Here is a 24,090-nt window from a genome sequence, read left to right as displayed (position 1 = left end):
TAAAGCTATAAGTTCAAATCTTTGATTTTCCACCATTAATCATTACCTTTTAGCTCACCAATCAATGATTTAAATCAATACATTGTGGGTACCAACACTAAGCAAGCATTAAGTCACATGAAAATGAATTAAAGCATAAAATCCATGTCATTAAATAAAAAATAAAAACAAATCCATTGATTAAATCAGAGTATTGAATACCTAACTTTAGAATCTAAGAAAACTACTCACGCATGTTCATTTTTAAAAAGTAAACTATGAAATAAAATAAAATAAACATAAAAATAACTAAGGGTAGAAGAACCCAAGTGGATAATTAACTTCGACGGTAAAATCTATATTGAAATCTCCTTAGTGTAGTGAAGGAATGGAGATCTCCTGGCTGTAGTTCTTCTTCTCCTAAAAAACCAAATTTTAAATCTTATTTATTCCCTTTTTTCCTACTTGTTGCAAAAACTATGGAAAGGATGCTTATATATTGTAAAATTACAGCCCTCATAGGTCAAAGAGCTAGTACAAGAAGAATTTAAAAAGGTAGAAATCATTAAGTACAAGTCAGTAATCAAAGTTAATTTACACGACTCGTGTAATGACATGGCTCAACTAATCTTCAAAGCTTGGCAAAGCACAACTTGTGTAAACTTTACACAAGGGTGGTGTAACTTCTTGGCATGTCTTTACAAGACCAAAAGTAAGACTCATGCTCGTGCTTCTACATGGCTCCCTCTGCATGTAACATCCTCACTTTAGCTAGTCCGTACAGTCTACTGTTCCGGTGACCAGTGTCGGTCCGGACAGCTAGAACGTCCGAAAAAATATTTAAACTAAAGTGAGGAACCATAATTAACTCAAATATTAATAAGAAAAATTTAGGAAAAATTTTAGAAATAAAATACAACAAAGTTAAATGAGCCGGTGCCCTAGCGATGGGTAACCTAGTGAGAAGTTGCGGTTCTCGCAACTAGGAGCCCTAGACCCGGGAAAAAAATTATAAAATAATTTTTGAGACTCCAGAGAAGGGTCATTGAGGTTCTTAAGGCATTAGAATTCCAAGAAAATGTTTAGAAAAATTTTTCAATCGGTACAGACAATTTTGGCTCGTTAAGCCAAACGGAGGGCATTTTGATCATTTTGTCTTTAGAGATGATTTTTTGCCGACTTGTCCAGTTAAGTAAATAATTATTATGACATAAAATATGAATAAATATTGCTAAAAATTAAATTAAAATTGAGTATAAAAGAAAAGAAAAGAAAATGAATTAAAATTTCAATTTTTACCTCATGCTTATGTCACTAAGCACTCCCACCCAATCACCACTTGACAAAATAAATAAAATGGATAAAAATGAAGCAAAAAAATGAGATAAAAACAAAAGAAACCATCAGTTTCCTTCTTCATATGGGCTGAATCAAGAGAGAAAGAGAGAGAAAAGGAAAAGAAAGAAAGAAAGGAAGAAGGAGAAGGAGATGAATAGTAGCAGAAATAGGGGTTCAGCAGGGCAGCATGTTTCTCTTCCGTCCAGGTGAGTTTGGCTCAACATCTACGGCTGATTTTTGGATATGTTTGAGGTATGTATGTGTGGAAGTTATGGTAAAAATTCGGTGATTGTTCAACGGTTGGATTTGGAGAAATATATTGTGGAACACAGGCTGTCTGTAGGTTGAATTCTGAATTTTGGCTACTGAAATTTGAGAAAAATAAATAGTTAGGATGCTTATAAAATTATGAAATTTGGTACAAATGATATTTGGGATGTTGAGGCTTTTGTGTTAAAATTTGGTGAATTTTAGACTTTTGGTTTATGAGATATAAATTGTTTTGCATGAGCTATCTAAGTAAGACTGATTTCTGCAAAAATTCAGATTTTGAAGGGTTGAATGAATGTTCTGATATCTCATGATATAGAATTATTTGATGCTAAAATTTTTACTGATATTGTATAGGGATGTCTTGAATATATGGTTAAAATTTGGGATTTATCTAACGGTTAGATCATTATATATAAATTTGAATGCACAAGCTGCCAGATTGGGTATTAATGGTTTGTGGATTTGAGATTTATGATAGGAGTTTAGTCCAATTTAATGGGAAATGCTGTTGAATTTTTATTGGATATTTAATTTAGGAAAGTGAAGTTATAATTGATTATGATTATTATGGTTCTAGGAGAAATCTTGAAGAATAACAAGCTCAAGTTTGGTTTCAAAAAGGTTAGTGCTAATTCATCCTTAAAACTTTGTATATATATATCATGTGGACTATGAAATGAGGGTGAAATTAAGAGAATTGAAACAAGTTTGCATGAATAAATTCCACCAATTTTGGCAGCCTTAGGATACATTAGGGTTTCATTGATTAGATTGAGTTATAGTTGTACATGGCTGCCATTGAACATAAATTAGATACTTTGATTCATTGATTGCATGTATATGGAAAATTGAAATGGTAGAGCTAGGGTTTGGACCCAAAATTGAGATGTTGATCATGTAATGGTGAAAGTAAGTTTTAATGGTCAATTAGTGACCATTTGGTTATGTGTGAATGAGAAATGAAGTGGTTTATGTAGTGGGAAATGAAGTTGGTGTGGCTGCCCTTGGTGACCTGCAGAATTGGACTTGAGTCCAGCAGGTTTGGGCAGCCATAACTTGAATTGTAGAGATTCAATTGGTGTTTGGCCAATTGGACATGAAACTAGACACATAATGGCACAACTTTGGTGAAGAAACCATGCCCATAAAACCAAACCAAGTGAACCAAAAGCTTGCCCCAATCCGGGTGATCTGCAATCTGTTTCTGCAGAATGTCCAAATGAACAGTAATTGTTCATTTGGCCATAACTCAGTGTAGAATGGTCCAATTGACCTGAAATTTTACCAGAAACTAGCTAAGATATATACCAACAACTTTTATGAAGAAACCTACCCCAAATTATGACCAGAACCTATCCAACAATTGAGTTGCAGTCACTATTCACTGCACTGTAGATATGGTCAGTCCTGAAAATTTTCAATCCGGCCAGTTGTGGTTTTTGGACCATAACTTGAGCTACAAAACTCCAAATGGAGTGATTCAAAAAAGGAAATTCAACTAGACAAAATAAGGAACAACTTTCATGTTGATTATTTTACCAAATTCCAGCTGCAAAAATGACTAATGAAACAGTAAAAATGAGGCATGAAAACTGAAAATTTTGCTTACTTAACATTAAGCTTAAAAATGGTATTGGCAACCAATACCAACAAAATTTGAATGCAAAATGTGGTATGTTGGGAGTATTAAAACTAATGTATCTATTGTCTATGCAAAAGTCAACATTTTAGTTGACTAATGAAATAAATAGTAACATTCAAACTTGAAATTCAAAAATTGTGAAACTTAAAAGTGCAAAATGCCCTAGTAGGCCTAATGTGATTGGTTTGGATAGGTTGGCATGCCAATAGGGTTTTGATAGCAGTACTGCGTATGATGTATGGCTTCATTGCCATTCTGTGATGTGATAGCCTATGGCTATACTGATTATGATGTTTTACTTGGCTTTATGCCTTATTGCTTTATGGCTTATTAGCCATTCTGTTTGCACACCGGGAGACACATTGTGACCGATGGTGTGACGGCCCGAGATACCTGGTACCCAGTGCTAGTTTACCCGTTTATCCAGTCCGGTCAATTTGTATAGGTTACTTAGGCATGGAAAAGTATAACTGTAATTGAACTCATTATTAAAGAAAATACAAAAATTAAATATCAGGAATGATTATAATAAGATACAAAGAAGCTCAAGATCATGAAGAAAATAATTAACAAAATGCATGAAGAAGTTAATATCATAAAACATAATTAGCCCTCGACTAAACAATAAGTTAGTAATTATTCATTTCTTATGAACACAATAGCTAGGAAATTATTATTTTTATTTGCATATTATATTTTCTTGTATTATTGGCACCACTAAGCTTTATGCTTTGCGTCGCTTTTGCAACGCTGTAGTGCAAGATTTGGACAGAGGGCCCAGTAGACCACAGATTGGGTAAGGCCGTTCACAGTTCTGCATAGTGTCCGTGTCACCTCACAGACTACAGTGCATTGGTAGGACACTAGGTCCCATTTTGTATTTTGTGATTTTTGTAAATTTTGTAATTAAACTCTTATTTTATCATGTGTATTTGAAACAAATGTAATATAATTTTGTATTAATGTAAGTACTTGTGATTTGTGATTACAAATAACATATGAGAATTTATTTATGATTTGAGTCTAATGATGATGTGAAATGAATGAATGACAAATAGAGGAATTGTTAAGAAATTGTTGTAAATTGATGTGATACAAATGGAGTTTGTGAATGATTAGAAATTATTGGAAGTTTTTTTGAACAGGTTCAGAAGAACTGTTTTTCCAATTTACAGCCGGCACTCTACCGGATTTTCTATAAAAATTGCGTAAAAATTTAGATTTATCAAAAATTGTAAACAAATGATTTAAAAGGGATAAATTGTAATAGAACTATGAATTGGTGCTCCAGCACACTGAGTTGCATAACTTGCTCGGCTACACTGTAGTCGGGTAAGGGGTGTCACACTGCATCTTACAGCACTAGAGGTTACACCACTTATGTGAATGGAAGCACCACTTGTGTTATGACAAGTTTGGCACTTACATGACTAGAATCATGGTCATGTTGAAGCTTGTGTATTTTTTTTTTTTGGTTCACCAAAACTTGAAATTCTCCACTATTTCTAAGCTCACTGACTTCTATATCAAGATGTAATTCTTCTTTAACTGCTTTTAACATTTTTTTTTTCTTCTTTAACTGCTCCCAACATATTTTATCCTCAATTTAACCTGAAATGTAAGAAAAACACAACTAATTATGAAAATCATAAAACTAAACTAAACTAAACTAAACTAAAAACTACTAAAAGCATATAAAATAACTTATTTACAATGGAAAAATATGTGCAAAACATGTCTTAAAACCCTACAAAATGTGAATGCATTAGTTAATCAATAATATGGGATTGTTTTAGGGTATGTTGCAACAGATTGAGAGAGAATGAGGTGAAAGAAAAATGCACCTTAACATTCCTTAGGGTGCGAAGTTAGCAATTTTAAAATTTTATAACCATAAGTTTCATACTGTTAATAGTATGCCCTAGAGCATATCATTTAATATGTATCTTGTATATGTTTTTATTAATAAAAGGCATTTCCAATTTTCCGTTTGCATAATATATTTATGTGTAATAGAAAAGGTCCATTAATATTTTGCTAGAAATTCTATTCTTAAGTTGTTAAGAATATGAGTGACAGTATTTCTAGTACAATGTATCATAAATAGGCTCACAATCGAGGATACTTCACAATAAGGATAAGACTTGTCCAGAAAGATTGTATTCATGTTTGTTCCCAAGTTATTTATATGAGATATAAATAAGATAGAATGGTGAGTCTCATGCCATATAACAAACATGATAGGCACTTATACATGATAAGTAGGCCGAACCAGTGACACTTATGACAAGCACATGGAGTTTACTTTTATCAATGTATTATCATAAATCATATCAGTGCATATAATCTCTAGACCTGAGATAGCACAGTTATCTTGTATATAGGTGGTTTAAGTTTGATACTACTTTCATACTTATACTGTGTATGGGTATATGGGCATGTGTTGGCTCCTACTAGTTATATATGAAGGTAGGTGTTGATCAAGATGGAATCTGTTCCTCCAAGTAAATAGAGATAAAATCCTATGTTCATTTAATTGTTCTTGATGTTTCAAGTTCCTGGCCAGGACAGATAGATTTAATCAGAAAAGAGTTTCTGATGAGAAAATCTTTTAATCAAGAACTGAAATTAAAAAGAGAACATAATATTCATAGCAAATGGGGTTTGACATAAACCATGACTCCAGCTTGAATTGGGATTTTGTAACAGAGAGATTTTAGTGCATGGTAACATATGATTATAGGTTCATTTAAGGTAAACCTTATTAGTGATTGAGTAGCCATGGCATGCTATGCTAGGTGTTAACCATGGTCTATGAGGTGTATAAAATGATTTAGAGAAATCATTTATGGTAAGAAAGAGTTATGATGATATTAAGAGTTGATATCATGTCTCATTGTCAATTAATGATGAGCCTAGTAAGTCACACACATACACAAGTAATCACCAAATTAAATATGATTTAATTAATTAATTAAAGAGTTTAATTAATTAATTAAATAGGTTTGGTTTGCAATTAAATTACAAAGTCCCTAGCATGGCTTGAAACCAAATCTAGATTATTGGATGTGTAGTATAAGTTAAATTTATATTTAAAGTATTTAAATATGAATCTAATCAATGAGAAATTAATTAATTGATTTATATTTGATATAAATTGATTAGAAGAAGAGAAATAATTATTTTGGGTTGAGAACTCAAAATTAAGACACAGGGGCATTTTGGTCATTTCACATGATGACATGTGGCACCATGAGATGGTGACACATGGCACTACACATAAGCTTGCCAAATGTCTTTTAATCATGTAAGATGATTAAAATTAAGATTAAATATAGGTTTGACACTTGACACAATGTGATTGGGTTAATTAAACCTAGAGCTAATCAAAAGGTGACATGTGGCAAGGGTTTTAAGTGTTTACCTAGCTAGATAAGTGTTGTTATAAAAAGAAAAATAATATAAGCTGCTGCCTCGTCTTTGTGCTGCCACCCTTGAAGTTCCCATTCTCTCTTCTTCTTCATCTCTCACCAATTCCAAGAGATTAGCAAACAATCTCTTGAATTAAAAATACTAGAAATTGTTACTAGTGTCATGTTTACATCTTTAATCTCTTAAAAGGCAAAACTTGATTTTCTAATTAATAAAAAAAGCTTTAGAAGCTGTTCAAGGGCTGTCATAGGTGAACTTGGTGTGGACAAGCTAGAGAGACAACATCCGATGTCCTGAAGACGCATCCGAAAGGTACAAATACGCTGCAGTGCATCAAGAGGTTAGTGTATTTGTTCTTGATCTAATTTAGGGTTCTAAAATTAATCTGATTAATTTTAAAATCTTAAATGGCAAATACAGATCCAAAAACATATTAAAAGAGTTTTAATATATTATTTATCATCGAAATCAAACAAATAAAAATAAATCTTGCATGATGCATGTGACCCTAGGTGAAAATTTTTAAATTCAATGGTATAAACTTATGTTTTTCATGCTTCTGCTCCTTCAATTAGTATCAGAGCCACTATATTTGCCATTTAAATTGTTGATTATATGATTTAATTGTGTGTTTTGATCATGAGATGATTTATCCATTGTTGGTTGCAATGGATGTGTGGCGGCATGCTTGAAGAACACCATCATTGGTGCGCCATCTTTGGCCTTCATGGGTAACGCAAGGTTTGGCTTTTTAATTTTTAATTGTTGTATGATCTAAAAGCTCATCCTGTGTCTAATTAAATTTTTTAATTAGAGTTATGATCACACAATTAAATTTTGATTCAAATCAGAATTTTAAAAACTGTTTGAATGTGATTCAAATCTGAATTTTAAAAGTTGTTTGAATGTGATTTAAATCTAAATTTTTAAAGTTATTTGAATCATATTCAAATCTAAATTTTTAAAGTTGTTTAAATAATATTCAAATCTGAATTTTTAAAAATTATTTAAATGTGATTCAAATCTGATTTTTTAAAAATTGTTTAAATGTGATTCAAATCTGAATTTTAAAAGCTGTTTGAATGTGATTCAAATCTGAATTTTTAAAGTTGTTTGAATCATATTCAAATTTGAATTTTTAAAGTTGTTTGAATAATATTCAAATCTGAATTTTTAAAAATTGTTTGAATGTAATTCAAATTTGATTTTTTAAAAATTGTTTGAATGTGATTCAAATTTGAATTTTTAAATTTGTTTGAATGTGATTCAAATATGAATTTTTAAATTTGTTTGAATCATATTCAAATCTGGATTTTTAAGTTGAATATGAGATATTTAATTTAATTTAAGTATGTATATTTTATTTAATTGTTAAATAGTAATATGCATGATAGATGATTATGGACTATAAAAGACCAATGTGATTGAATTTATTTCTTTTATGTTTCTTTGGGATTGTAAATTAATTAATTTATTTTAATTTAGTTTGAGCATGTATTATTAAGGTTGTAATAATTTTGGGTTGTAATTTCATTTATTTAAGTTCTTGTAAATTCGCCTTGGTATGCCAAGGATTACTATGTAATAATGGATTGCAAGAAGATCAAGGAGGTCAAGAGCATTGGTGGGACCAGTGGGAGGAATTCAATATCAAGTGTTGATTATATACTCCTTCAGTAGCTCTTGTAATATGAATGAATGAAATGCACCTAGGAATGCCCTGATTCAATTATTGGTGGCTCAGAATTGAATCCCTTAGAAAGTCCATGATCATACCATATTTATTTATTGTCCATGAATGCATGAGATGTATGTGACTGTATGCAGTATGTGATATATGCATGCTAAATGGATAATGTGCAAAGTGAGACCTTAATAGTAATTAGGATGACCATAAAATCTTCCAAACAAATGATTAAGTTGGAAATGCTATAATTAAAGTAATTATAACATGGGCCCTCCATTGAGGTAATTATTTTAAGAAATTTTAAATACTTGCATAAGATGCAATTAATTCAAGAGATTTTCTTAAGAATAATTGTTAAGCATGAGATATTATAAATATGTAAATGGTTTGGTGGCCAATATTGGATGTACCTGAGGACATTAAAATTATTTGCATAATTACTGGCTCAATGGGATCAACTTAACTAATGCAAGATAAGTCAGTAATGGATGTACCTGAGATTTTGAGCATTAGGGGCTAGGTAAAGGATTGAACCTCACATGAGATATGATGGGCAAGGAGTTGCTCACTTATAGTTTATTGTAATTCCAATAATGGATGTACCTAAGGATGATCAATAGAATTATAAGAATTCAATCACCCACTAAAAATCCATCCAACTAGGATTTCCGTTTTCTACTTTGGAAGTGTAGGATTCGCTAAGTTAGTGGGAGGACCAATTTGATTAAAAGACCATAATCATTTTGGTTAATTACATGATATATTTACTAATAAATCTGGTTATTTTCTGCAGTTAATTTTCTGATAATAATGAGCACAGAACAACCACCACTATCCAATATCCTTGTAAGCACAATTGATCGCAATAGGTTGATAGGACCTAATCTCTCTGATTGGCTAAGAAATTTGAAACTTGTCTTGAACCTTGAACATATAGAATATGTTCTAGACTCAAATGTTCCTGGTCCCTTTCCTCTAGAGGCCACCCAAGAGGAAGATAAAACTTTGGACAAGTGGAAGGAGCATGATATGAGAGCTAAGTGTTACATGCTTGCTTCTATGAGTAATGAGTTACAGAAGCAGCATGAGAACATGCAGTGTGTGAGTGAGATCCTCCTTCACCTACAAGAGTTGTATGGTGAGCATAGCAGGAATGTTAGGTATGAGATATCTAGACAGCTATTCCGCATGAGGATGTCAAAGGGACAGAATGTTGGGGATCATGTCCACAAGATGATTCAGCTGATTGAGCAGTTGGAACATCTTGACTTCATCATGAATTTCTAACTGCAGACGGATTTGATCCTTCAGTCCCTTCCTGAGTCTTTTGGGAATTTTGTGACAAATTTCCATATGACTAAAGAGGAATGCACCTTGGCTGGTTTACTGAACATGCTGGTTATTGCCCAAAAGAATATGCAGGGCAATAAAAGAAAAAAGGTAGCTTTGATTGCATCTTCTTCTACTAGAAAGTCCAACAAGAAGAAGGGCAATAAGAAAAAGAAATCTCAGATTCCTGGTCCTTCCAAGAAAATAGCTACACAGAAAGGGAAGACTAAAGCTGATGGAGGCAAAGGAAAGTGTTTCCACTGCCAGAAGGATGGGCACTAGAAAAGGAACTGCCCAGAGTATCTTGCTTCTCTGAAGGACAAGAAGGATAAACCTTCGAAAGGTATGTCCATATCTTGTTATTTAGATTCTGAGGATACTCATAGTTCATCTACAGCTTGGGTTTTAGATACTGGTGCTAGTTCTCACATTTCTCATGATATGCAGGAACTAGTAAATAGTAGCAGCTTGCGTTCTCAAGATGTTAGAGTCCGGATTGGCAATGGCTCAACTGTTGAAGCTTTAGCCATAGGATCTAAATCTTTTTACATGTTTGGACTTATTTTGTGTTTAGATAATATTTTATATGTACCTGATGCTTTTAAGAACATCATTTCTATATCTAGTTTGACTAGAAATGGCTATGAATTTCAGTTCACAGATGATGTTTGTAATATTTATTTTGGAAATAAATATGTTGGTTCGGGTTATATGAATGATGGTCTTTATTATTTGGATAATAATGACAAACACAAAATGAATGCAAGTGATCTAAATGAATGCAATGCCATGGTGAAAACCAACTCAAGTTCAAAATATATTTGGCACTTAAGGTTATGTCATGTTGCAGAAGATAGGATTGCAAAATTAGAGAAAATGGGGATTCTATCCTCATTAGGCTCTGAGCCTACTCCAACTTGTGAATCTTACCTTCAGGGCAAAATGACTAGATCACCCTTTGTTGGACAAGGGCTAAGGGCTGAAAATATTTTAGAGCTAATACATAGTGATGTATGTGGTCCATTTAAGAAAATGGCTAAAGGTGGTTTTTATTACTTTATTACCTTTACTGATGATAAATCAAGGTTTGGGTATTTGTATTTGATGAAATACAAACATGAATCCTTTGAAAAGTTCAAAGAATTTAAATCTGAAGTAGAAAATCAAACAGGAAAGAGTATTAAAGCTCTTCGATTAGATCGTGGAGGTGAATATTTGAGTACTGAATTTGATGAATACTTGAGAAAGTATGGCATTGTTTCCCAGCTGAATCCTCCAGGAACACCACAGAGCTGAATGGTGTATCTGAAATGAGAAATCGTACCCTATTGGATATGGTACATAGTATGATGAGCTATACTGATATGCCAATCTTCTTTTGGAGATTTACATTAGAATTAGCTTTGCATATTCTGAATAGGATTTCATCAAAATCTGTTTCTTCCACACCTTATGAGATATGGCATGGAAGAAAACCAAGTCTTAAGCAAGTTAAGATTTAGGGTTGTCCAGCTTATATCAAAAAGCTGAACACTGATAAATTGGAAACCGTATCAGAAAAGGGTCGATTTGTTGGATATCCAAAGATAGTTTTGGATATTATTTTTATTTGCCTACTTCACAAAAGATTGTGATAAGTAGAGATGCCACATTTCTTGAACAACAGTTTGTTCAATGAGGAGCCAAAGCGAGGTAAATAGAGTTAGAATTGGAGAATTCTGACCAACCAACAGATCAGATGGATATAGATCCATCTAGTCAACCTACACCCATTGATGAAACATCTACAGCTGTTCCTCGTAGAACAACTAAGGTATCTCACCCACCAGTGAGATATGGTCCCCTTCATGAAGAAGAACAAGAGTTGTCTACTCATGAAGAAGTAGATCATGGAGATGAACCACTTACCTATGAAGAAGCTATATCAGATATATACTCTTCAAAATGGATTGATGCTATGAAATCCAAGATTGATTCCATGTATAAGAATCAAGTTTGGGATCTTGTTGACCCACCTGAAGGTATTGTACCTATAGGGAATAAATGGGTTCAAGAAGAAAATTGGTTCTGATGGAAAGGTAGAGACCTATAATTTAAGGCTAGTAGCGAAAGGGTTTCGCCAAAGGCAAGGAATCGACTATGAGGAGACTTTCTCGCTTGTTGTCATGCTTAAATCAATTAGGATTCTATTAGCAATAGCTGCATACTATGATTATGAGATTTGGCAGATGGATGTCAAAAAAGCTTTTCTCAATGGATACATTGAAGAAAACATTTTCATGGAACAACCTAGGGGTTTTGAATCCCAAGATGGTTCCAAGGTATGCAAGCTAAAGCGATCCATTTATGAGTTGAAGCAAGCTTCGAGGAGTTGGAACATCCATTTTGATGAAGCCATTAAGTCATTTGGTTTTATCAAAAATGAGGATGAGCCATGTGTATATAAAAAGGTTAGTGACAATGCTATCACTTTCCTTGTCTTATATGTGGATGATATACTGTTGATGGGTAATGACACAGGTATGTTGATAACTATAAAGGTATGGTTGTCAAATGCATTCTCCATGAAAGACTTAGAGGAGGCAACCTATATTCTTGGGATTCGCATCTATAGAGATAGAGCGAAAAGAATAATTGGTTTATCCCAAAGTCTATACTTGGAAAAAGTGTTAAAGATGTTTAACATGCTTGATTCCAAGAGAGGATTATTACCAGTGAGACATGTTATCCACCTTTCTTAAGAGATGTCTCCAAAGACACCTGAAGAAAGAGATAAAATGGCCAGGATTCCATATGCTTTGGCTGTTGAAAGTTTAATGTATGCAATGTTGTGTATTAGGCCGGATATCGCATATGCTGTTAGTTTGACTAGTAGGTATCAAGCCAATCTAGGTTTGGAACACTTGATAGCTGTCAAGAATATCCTTAAGTACTTGAGAAGAACTAAGGATTTATTCTTGATTTATGGAGGTGGAGACTTGCAATTGGATGGTTATACTGATTCTAATTTTTAATCAGATATCGATGATAGAAAGTTTACCTCTGGGTATGTGTTCATTTGTAATGGAGGTGCAGTCAGTTGGAAGAGGTCCAAACAGAGTACAATTGCAGATTCCACTATCGAGGCTGAGTATATTGCTGCATCAGATGCTGCAAAGGAAGCTGTTTGGATAAAGAAGTTCGTGACAAAACTTGCAGTAGTTCCTTCCATTGAGTCAGCAGTTCCACTATACTATGATAATAATGGAGCAGTCACACAGGCTAAGGAACCTCGGTCTCACCAGAAATCCAAATACATAGAAAAGCACTACCACATTATCAGAGAAATAGTTGGACGAGGCGATGTAGCCATGTAGAAAATAGCATCAGCTGAAAATCCAGCTGATCCATTTACTAAGCCTATATCACAGACTCAGCTAAACCGACATCTTGAGAAGATGGATCTAAGATATTATAATAAATGGCTCTAGTGCTAGTGGAAGATTGTTAGTAGTATGCTCTAGAGCATATCATTTAGTATGTATCTTGTACATGTTTTTATTAATAAAAGGCATTTCCACTTTTCCGTTTACATAATATATTTATATGTAATAGAAAAGGTCCATTAATATTTTGTTAGAAATTCTATTATTAAGTTGTTAAGAATATGAGTGATAGTATTTCTAGTACAAAGTATCATAAATAGGTTCACAATCAAGGATACTTCACAATAAGGATATGACTTATCCAGAAAGATTGTATTCATGTTTGTTCCCAATTATTTATATGAGATATAAATAAGATGAAATGGTGAGTCTCATGCCATATAACAAACATGATAGGCACTTATACATGATAAGTGGCCGAACCAGTGACACTTATGACAAGCACATGGAGTTTACTCTTGTCAATGTATTGTCATAAATCATATCAGTGCATATAATCTCTAGACCTTAGATAGCACAGTTATCTTGTATATAGGTGGTTTGAGTTTGATACTACTTTCATACTTGTACTGTGTATGGGTATATGAGCATGTGTTGGCTCCTACTAGTTATATATGAAGGTAGGTATTGATCAAGATGGAATATGTTCCTCTAAGTAAATAGAGATAAAATCCTATGTTCATTTAATTGTTCTTGATGTTTCAAGTTCCTGGCCAGAACAGATAGATTTAATCAGAAAAGAGTTTCTGATGAGAAAATCTTTTAATCAAGAACTGAAATTAAAAAGAGAACATAATATTCATAGCAAATGGAGTTTGACATAAACCATGACTCCAGCTTGAATTGGGATTTTGTAACAGAGAGATTCTAGTGCATGGAAACATATGATTATAGGTTCATTTAAGGTAAACCTTATTACTGATTTGGTGGCCATGGCATGCTATGCTAAACGTTAACCATGGTCTATGAGGTGCATAAAATGATTTAGAGAAATCATTTATGGTAAGAAAGAGTTCTGATGATATTAAGAGTTGATATCATGTCTCATTGCCAATTAGTGATGAGCCTAATAAGTCACACACATACATAAGTAATCACTAAATTAAATATGATTTAATTAATTAATTAAAGAGTTTAATTGATTAATTAAATAGGTTTGGTTTGCAATTAGATTGCAAAGTCCCTAGCATGACTTGAAACCAAATCTAGATTATTGGATGTGTAGTATAAGTTAAATTTATATTTAAAGTGTTTAAATATGAATTTAATTAATGAGAAATTAATTAATAAAGATTAATTAATTAATTTATATTTGATATAAATTGATTAGAAGAAGAGAAATAATTATTTTGGGTTGAGAACTCAAAATTAAGATACAAGGGCATTTTGGTCATTTCACAGGGTGACATGTGACACCATGAGATGGTGACACATGGCACTACACATAAGCTTGCCAAATGTCTTTTAATCATGTAAGATGATTAAAATTAAGATTAAATATAGGTTTGACACTTGGCACAATGTGATTGGGTCAATTAAACCTAGGGCTAATCAAAAGGTGACATGTGGCAAGGGTTTTAAGTGGTGACCTAGCTATATAAGTATTGTTATGAAAAGAAAAATAACATAAGCTGCTGCCTCCTCTTTGTGTCGCTACCCTTGAAGCTTCCATTCTCTCTTCTTCTTCATCTCTCATCAACTCCAAGAGATTAGCAAACAATCTCTTGAATTAAAAATACTAGAAATTGTTTCTAGTGTCCTATTTAGATCTTTAATCTCTTAAAAGGCAAAACTTGATTTTCTAATTAATAGAAAAAGCTTTAGAAGCTGTTCAAGGGCTGTCATAGGTGAACTTGGTGTGGACAAGCTAGAGGGACAACATCTGGTGTCCTGAAGACGCATCCCAAAGGCACAAATACGCTGTAGTGCATCAAGAGGTTAGTGTATTTGTTCTTGATCTAATCTAGGGTTCTAAAATTAATTTGATTAATTTTAAAATGTTAAATGGCAAATACAGATCCAAAAACATATTAAAATAGTTTTAATATGTTGTTTATCATTGAAATCAAATAGATAAAAATAAATCTTGCATGATGCATGTGACCCTAGGTGAAAATTTTTGAATTCAATGGTATAAACTTGTGTTTTTCATACTTTCGCTCCTTCACATACAACATATAAACAATTTATACTATTGCAAAACACATAGATTTGGTCATAAAACCAAGTTTCTCAATTGCTAACAAGCCTAATTGCCATTAGGAAACAAAATATCCAAATTTAAACAAAGTTAGGGTTTAGGAAAACCTTACCCCTAAAGGGGCATAATCAAATCCTCCACCAATCTAGAGAGTGAAGACTACCAAATGTTAGCCCTTTAGCTTGTCCACACAAGCACCTTTGATCAAAGCAACTTGAATCAACCAAAACTCCTTCTTATATGTCCCTTTGATTCAACCAAACTTAGAAGAAAGAAGAAGGGAAGTTTTTTCTTTGGTTTAAGTGAATGGAATTAATGAGAAACACTTTCTCAAGGTTTGATTCAAGATTAACAACACTTTTTTCTCTTGAATTTTAAGCAAAAAAGGAAGAGAATTTTCTTGGCTGTGGAGGGAGTGGTTTTCCAACAAAAGGAAAGGAAGAAGATGATTTCTTTCCTTTTTCCTTTTATTAATCTAATTTCTTTAATTAAAAATCAATTAACAAGTGTCAATTAACCATTCAATCATTGAATGTGTTTTCTGCTTATGGTAAGTCCACTTGTCAAACTAATTCTTAACTAAGAAATTAAATTTTGATTAATTGATTTTTATAAAATTAATTAACTTATTTTTTCCTCTATATTTGACTAAGTCAAAATTACCAAGATTGTCAAAATTTGACCAAGTCAAACTTGTCAAATTTTAACCAAGATTAATTCCAAATTAATCAAAATCAATTTCCTTCCTTATGCATGATTAATCAAGTTTATATTTAAAGACTTTAAATATTAACTTGAATACTTCCATAAATAAATTTAGTTTCAAGTTATGCTAGAGACTTTGCAATATAATTGTAAACTAAATTTGTTAATTCAATTAATTAATTAAACTATTTAATAAATTAATCACATTAATTATGCTTAGAATATAATGCTCTTATGTGTGTGACTTACTAGATTCATTACTTATTGGCAATGAGAATAATATTAACTCCTTAATATTATTGGAACCATTCCAAACTTAAAATGAAATTTTCTTTTTATTTTAGTTCTCATAAATCATGGTTGACATCTAGCATAATGAACCATGACTACCTAACTAGTTATAAATTATTCCCTAATTCATGAACCTTGATCATACATACCATACACTAAAATTTCTCCATTTCAAAATCCTTATTCCTACTAGAGTCATAGTTCATGTCAAACTCTTATACTTAGAATCATATGTCCTTTTTTAATTCTAATTCTTGATTAATAAGACTTTCCTGTCAGAAACTCTTTTCTGACTAAGTTTATTTGTCCTAGCTAGGAGCTTGAATTCATCAAAAATAATTAAATGGACATATGATTTTATCCCTATTTACTTAGGGTAACGGATCCCATATTGACTAACACCTATTGCCATATATAACTAGTCGGAGCCAACACATGCCCATATACTCGTACATAATACAAGCATGAAAGCAATATCAAACTCGAACCACCTATATACAAGATAATTGTGTTATTTCATATCAAGGGATTATATGCACTAGTATGATTCAGATGACTTTGTATTAAAGCGAGTAAACTTCATGTACAAGTCATCTTGGGTCACTAGTTCGGCCTACTTATCTTATAAGTGCCCACCATGTTTGTCATATAGCATGAGACTCACCATTCAATCTCATTAGTATCTCATACTAATCCATGGAAATATACATAAGTGACAATCTATCTGGATAAGTCATGCTCAATGAAGTATCCTAAATTGTGAACTGAAATTTATAATAGTTGTATTAGAATGTTCTGTTGCTTATATTCTTAATAACTTAGGAATTAGAACATCTAACAAGTTATTAAAGGATATTTTCAATTAAATTCAAACCATTCAAATTTAAAAGAAAATCATATTTGTCATTAGTAGGAAATAAATGTGTATTGAAGGAACGGAAGCGTGAAAAACACAAGTTTATACCATTGAATTCAAAAATTTTCACCTAGGGTCACATGCATCATGCAAGATTTATTTTTATCTATTTGATTTCAATGATAAACAACATATTAAAACTCTTTTAATATGTTTTTGGATCTGTATTTGCCATTTAAGATTTTAAAATTAATCAGATTAATTTTAGAACCCTAGATTAAATCAAGAACGATTACACTAACCTCTTAATGCACGCAAATGTGTCCGCGCTTTGAGATTCGTCTTCAGGACACCAGATGTTGTCCCTCTAGCTTGTCCACACCAAGAACACCTATGGCAGCCCTTGAATAGCTTCTAAAGCTTTTTCTATTAATTAGAAAATCAAGTTCTGCCTTTTAAGAGATTAAAGATATAAACAGGACACTAGAAACAATTTCTAGTGTTCTTAATTCAAGAGATTGATGGCTAATCTCTTTGAATTGATAAGAGATGAAGAAGAAGAGATAAAAACCCTCAAAGTGGCATGACAAAGGAGTGTGGCTGCTGGTTGTATTTTATTTTTTCATAACAACACTTAAATAGCTAGGTTAACACATTAAACCCTTGCCACATGTCACCCTTTGATTAGCTCTAGGTTTAAGTGACCCAATCACATTGTGCCAAGTGTCAAACCTATATTTAATCTTGATTTTAATCATATTACATGATTAAAAAACATTTGGCAAGCTTATGTGTTATGCCATGTGTCACCATCTCATGGTGCCACGTGTCACACTGCAAAATGACCAAAATGCCCCTGTGTCTTAATTTTGAGTTCTTAACCCAAAATAATTATTTTCTTCTTCTAATTAATTTATATCAAATATAAATTAATTAATTAATCTCTATTAATTAATTTCTCATTAATTAAATTCATATTTAAACACTTTAAATATAAATTTAACTTATATTATACATCCAATAATCTAGATTTGGTTTCAAGTCATGCTAGGGACTTTGCAATCTAATTGCAAACCAAGCCTATTTAATTAATCAATTTAAACTCTTTAATTAATTAATTAAATCATATTCAATTAGGTGATAACTTGTGTATGTGTGTGACTTACTAGGATCATCACTAATTGGCAATGAGACATGATATCAACTCTTAATATCATCAGAACTCTTTCTTACCATAAATGATTTCTCTAAATCATTTTATGAACCTCATAGACCATGGTTAACACCTAGCATAGCATGCCATGGCCACCCAATTAGTAATAAGGTTTACCTTAAATGAACCTATAATCATATGTTACCATGCACTAGAATCTCTCTTACAAAATCCCAACTCAAGCCGAGTCATGGTTTATGTCAAACTCCATTTGCTATGAATATTATGTTCTCTTTTAATTCCAGTTCTTGATTAAAAGATTTTCTCATCGTAAACTCTTTTACAATAAATCTATCTGTCTGGCCAGAACTTGAAACATCAAGAACAATTAAATGAACATAGGATTTTATCTCTATTTACTTAGAGGAACAGATTCCATCTTGATCAACACCTACCTCCATATATAACTAGTAGGAGCCAACACATGTCCATATACCCATACACAGTACAAGTATGAAAGCAGTATCAAACTCAAACTACCTATATACAAGATAACTGTGCTATCTCAGGTCTAAAGATTATATGCTCTGATATGATTTATGACAAAACATTGACAAGAGTAAACTCCATGTGCTTGTCATAAGTGTCACTGGTTCGGCCTACTTATCATTTATAAGTGCCTATCATGTTTGTCATATGGCATGAGACTCACCATTCCATCTTATTTATATCTCATATAAATAACTTGGGAACAAACATGAATACAATCTTTCTGGATAAGTCATGTCCTTATTATGACGTATCCTCGATTGTGAACCTATTTATGATACTTTGTGCTAGAAATATTGTCACTCATATTCTTAACAACTTAAGAATAATATCTCTAACAAAATATCAATGGACCTTTTCTATTACACATAAATATATTATGTAAACGGAAAAGTGGAAATGCCTTTTATTAATAAAAATATGTACAAGATACATACTAAATGATATGCTCTAGGGCATACTACTAACAATCTCCCACTAGCACTAGAGCCATTCATTACAATATCTTAGACTTATCTTCTCAAGATGTCGATCTAACTGAGTCTGTGACATAGGCTTAGTGAATGGATCAGCTGGATTTTTTCAGCTGATGTTATTTTTTCTGCATGGCTATATCGCCTTGCCCAACTATATCTCTGATAATGTGGTAGTGCCTTTCTATGTGTTTGGATTTTTGTGTGAGACCTTAGTTCCTTAGCATGTATGACTGCTCCATTGTTGTCACAGTGTAGTGGAACTGCTGACTCAATGGAAGGAACTACTGTAAGTTCTGTCACGAACTTCTTTATCCAAACAGCTTCCTTTGCAAAGATCTCGATGCGACAATATACTCGGCTTACGTAGTGGAATCTGCAGTCGTGCTCTGTTTGGAACTCTTCCAACTGACTGCACCTCCATTACAAATGAACACATATCCAGAGGTAGACTTTCTATCATCGATATCTGATTGGAAATCAGAATCAGTATAACCATCTAGTTGCAAGTCTCCACCTCCACAAATCAAGAATAAATCCTTAGTTCTTCTCAAGTACTTAAGGATATTCTTGACAGCTATCCAGTGTTCCAAACCGGGATTGGATTGATACCTGCTAGTCAAACTAACAGCATATGCGATATCCGGCCTAGTACACAACATTGCATACATTAAACTTCCAATAGCCGAAGCATATGGAATCCTGGCCATCTTATCTCTTTCTTCAGGTGTCTTTGGAGACATCTCTTTAGAAAGATGGATACCATGTCTCACTGGTAACAATCCTTTCTTGGAATCAAGCATGTTAAACCTCTTTAACACCTTTTCAAAGTATAGACTTTGGGATAAACCCATTATTCTTTTCGCTCTATCTCTATATATGCTAATCCCAAGAATATAGGTTACCTCCCCTAAGTCTTTCATGGAGAATGTATTTGACAACCATACCTTTATAGTCGTCAACATACCTGTGTCATTACCCATCAACAGTATGTCATCCATATATAAGACAAGGAAAGTGATAGCACTGTCACTAACCTTCTTATATACACATGGCTCATCCTCATTTTTGATAAAACCAAAGGACTTAATGGCTTCATCAAAATGGATGTTCCCACTCCTCGAAGCTTGTTTCAACCCATAAATGGATCGCTTTAGCTTGCATACCTTGGAACCATCTTGGGATTCAAATCCCTTAGGTTGTTCCATGAAAATGTTTTCTTCAATGTATCCATTGAGACTATTTTGACATCCATCTGCCAAATCTCATAATCATAGTACGCAGCTATTGCTAATAAAATCCTAATTGATTTAAGCATGGCAACAGGCGAGAAAGTCTCCTCATAGTCGATTCCTTGCCTTTGGCGAAACCCTTTCGCTACTAGCCTTGCCTTATAGGTCTCTACCTTTCCATCAGAACCAATTTTCTTCTTGAAAACCCATTTGTTCCCTATAGGTATAATACCTTCAGGTGGGTCAACAAGATCCCAAACTTGATTCTTATACATGGAATCAATCTCGGATTTCATAGCATCAATCCATTTTGAAGAGTCTATATCTGATATAGCTTCTTCATAGGTAAGTGGATCATCTCCATGATCTACTTCTTCATCGATGACAACTCTTGTTCTTCTTCATGAAGAAAACCATATCTCACGTGGGTGAGATACCACGGTTATTCTACGAGGAACAAATTGTAGATGTTTCATCAATGGTTATTGGTTGACTAGATGGATCTATATCCATCCGATCATTGGTTGGTCGAATTCTCCAATTCTAACTCTATTTGCCTTCCTTTGCCTCCTTCTTGAACAAACTGTTGTTCAAGAAATGTGGCATCTCTACTTATAACAACCTTTTGTGAAGTAGGCAAATAAAATAATATCCAAAACTATCTTTTGGATATCCAACAAATCGACCTTTTACGATCTGGTCTCCAATTTATCGGTGTTCACTTTTGATATAATTTGGACAACCCCAAATCTTAACATGCTTAAGACTTGGTTTTCTTCCATGCCATATCTCATAAGGTGTGGAAGAAACTGATTTTGATGGAATCCTATTCAGAATATACAAAGCTGATTCTAATGCAAATCCCCAAAAGAAGATTGACATATCAGTATAGCTCATCATACTACGTACCATATCTAATAGGGTACGATTTCTCCTTTCAGATACACCATTCAGCTGTGGCATTCCTGGAGGAGTCAGCTGAGAAACAATGCCATGCTCTCTCAAGTATTCATCAAATTTAGTACTCAAATATTCACCTCCACGATCTGATCGAAGAGCTTTAATACTCTTTCCTGTTTGATTTTCTACTTCAGATTTAAATTCTTTAAACTTTTCAAAAGATTCATATTTGTATTTCATCAAATACAAATACCCAAACCTTGATTTATCATCAGTAAAGGTAATAAAATAATGAAAGCCCCCTCTAGCCATTTCTTTAAATGGACCACATACATCACTATGTATTAGCTCCAAAATATTTTCAGCTCTTAGCCCCTGTCCAACAAAGGGTGATCTAGTCATTTTGCCCTGAAGGCAAGATTCACAAGTTGGAGTAGGCTCAGAGTCCAATAAGGATAGAATTCCCATTTTCTCCAATTTTGTAATCCTATCTTCTGCAACATGACATAACCTTAAGTGCCAAATATATTTTGAACTTTAGTTGGTTTTCACCACGGCATTGCTTTCATTTAGATTGCTATACTCTGGCCAGTGGAAACATTTTCTTACTGGCAATGGAAACACTTTCCTGTTGGTAATGGAAACACTTTCCTGTTGGCAGTGGAAACACTTTTCTTTGCCTTCATCAGCTTTAGTCTTCCTTTTCTGTTTAGCTATTTTCTTAGAAGGACCAGGAATCTGAGGTTTCTTTTTCTTATTGCCCTTCTTCTTGTTGGACTTTCCAGCAGAAGAAGAAGCAACCAAAGCTACCTCTTTTCCTTTATTGCCTGGCATATTCTTTTGGGCAATAACCAGCATGTTGAGTAAACCAGCTAAGGTGCATTCCTGTTGAGCCATATGGAAATTTGTCACAAAATTTCCCAAAAGACCCAGGAAGGGACTGAAGGATCAAATCCGTCTGTAGTTGGAAATCCATGTTGAAGTCAAGATATTCCAACTGCTCAATCAGCCGAATCATCTTGTGGACATGATCCCCAACATTCTGTCCTTCAGACATCCTCATGCGGAGCAATTTGCCTAGATATCTCATACCTAGCATTCTGCTTTGTGCTCACCATACAACTCTTGTAGGTGAAGGAGGATCTCACTCGCACTCTGCATGTTCTCATGTTGCTTCTATAACTCATTACTCATGGAAGCAAGCATGTAACACTTAGCTCTCATATCATGCTCCTTCCACTTGTCCAAAGTTTCATGTTCCTCTTGTGTGGCCTCTGGAGGTAAAGGACCAGGAACATTTGAATCTAGAACATATCCTATATGTTCAAGGTTCAGGACAAGTTTCAAATTTCTTAGCCAATCAGACAGTTAGGTCTGTCAACCTATTACGATCAAGTATGCTTGCAAGGATATTGGATGGTGGTGGTTGTTTTGTGCTCATTTTTATCGAAAATTAAGCAGAAAATAACCAGATTAATTAGTAAATATATCATGTAATTAACCAAAATGATTATGGTCTTTTAATCAAATTGGTCCTCCCACTAACTTAGCGAATCCTACACTTCCAAAGTAGAAAACGGAAATCCTAGTTGGATGGATTTCTAGTGGGTGATTGAATTCTTATAATTTTATTGATCATCCTCAGGTACATCCATTATTGGAATTACAATAAACTATAAGTGAGCAACTCTTTGCCCATCACATCTCATGTGAGGTTCAATCCTTTACCTAGCCCCTAATGCTCAAAATCTCAGGTACATCCATTATTGACTTATCTTGCATTAGTTAAGTTGATCCCATTGAGCGATAATTATGCAAATAATTTTAATGTCCTCTGTACATCCAATATTGGCCACTAAACCATTTACATATTTACAACATCTCATGCTTAACAATTATTCTTAAGAAAATCTCTTAAATAAATTGCATCTTATGCAACTATTTAAAATTTCTTAAAATAATTGCCCCAATGGAGGGCCTATGTTATAATTACTTTAATTATAGCATTTCCAACTTAATCATTTGTTTGGAAGATTTTATGGTCATTCTATTTACTATTAAGGTCTCACTTTGCACATTATCCATTTAGCATGCATATATCATATAATTGCATACATTCCCATACATCTCATGCATTCATGGATAAGCAGTAAATATGGTATGATCATGGACTTTCTAAGGGATTCAATTCTGAGCCACCAAGAATTGAATCAGGGCATTCCTAGGTGCATTTCATTCATTCATTTTACAAGAGTTGCTGAAGGAGTACATAATCAACACTTGATCTTGAATTCCTCCCACTGGTCCCACCAATGCTCTTGACCTCCTTGAACTTCTTGCAATCCACTATTACATAGTAAGCCTTGGCATACCAAGGCGAATTTACAAGAACTTAAATAAATGAAATTACAACCCAAAAATTATTACAAACTTAATAATACATGCCCAAAATAAATTAAAATAAATTAATTAATTTACAATCCCAAAGAAACATAAAAGAAATAAATCCAATCACATTGGTCTTTTATAGTCCATGATCATCCATCATGCATATCACTATTTAACAATTAAATAAAACATACTTAAATTAAATTGAATATCTCATATTCAACTTAAAAATCCAGAT

Source organism: Hevea brasiliensis, chromosome 5 (genome assembly GCF_030052815.1).
Source record: "Hevea brasiliensis isolate MT/VB/25A 57/8 chromosome 5, ASM3005281v1, whole genome shotgun sequence".
In the NCBI taxonomy this organism is placed as follows: domain Eukaryota; kingdom Viridiplantae; phylum Streptophyta; class Magnoliopsida; order Malpighiales; family Euphorbiaceae; genus Hevea; species Hevea brasiliensis.
This window is presented reverse-complemented; position numbering follows the sequence as displayed.